This window comes from Alosa alosa, chromosome 9 (genome assembly GCF_017589495.1).
Source record: "Alosa alosa isolate M-15738 ecotype Scorff River chromosome 9, AALO_Geno_1.1, whole genome shotgun sequence".
Taxonomy (NCBI): Eukaryota; Metazoa; Chordata; class Actinopteri; order Clupeiformes; family Clupeidae; genus Alosa; species Alosa alosa.
The window spans coordinates 32,386,865-32,387,363 of record NC_063197.1 but is presented as its reverse complement, the minus strand read 5'-3'; positions in this window follow the sequence as shown (position 1 = coordinate 32,387,363).

Below are 499 nucleotides of genomic sequence, written 5' to 3'. Positions count from 1 at the left end.
AGTGTGTGGTTTCGACCAAGAACTAAATTCCACCTACGTGACATAACGTTTCAGTGGAGCTGAGCTGGTGTGTTTCACATCAGGTCCAGTGTGTGTGTGTGCGTGCGTGCGTGTGTGCTGAGGTGTTCCAAGCCTGTTCCAGCATCACGTTCCCTGTGGTCACATCCGATGAAATCCTCAGAGGGGAGAAGGTGTAGAGACCACATATCAGAAGGGAATGCAGAATAATGGCTATGAGTTCAATCATATCATCGGATGATGAAGTGACTAATTTTGTCAGATGTGTGGGAGTGTGTGTGTGTGTGTGTGTGTAGGAGTGCTGCTGACACAAAAATCTCAAGGGGGCCTTTCCTGGAAACATTGTTGAGAAACCATCAATTGATCTTTTTCAAACTGTACTCCCATTCCCACTCCTCTTAAAGTCAAACTATAGGACCCCCTTTGTAGGAAATATAAACTCAGTGTCATAGCAAACATATTTGACATTGGAGATAAACTA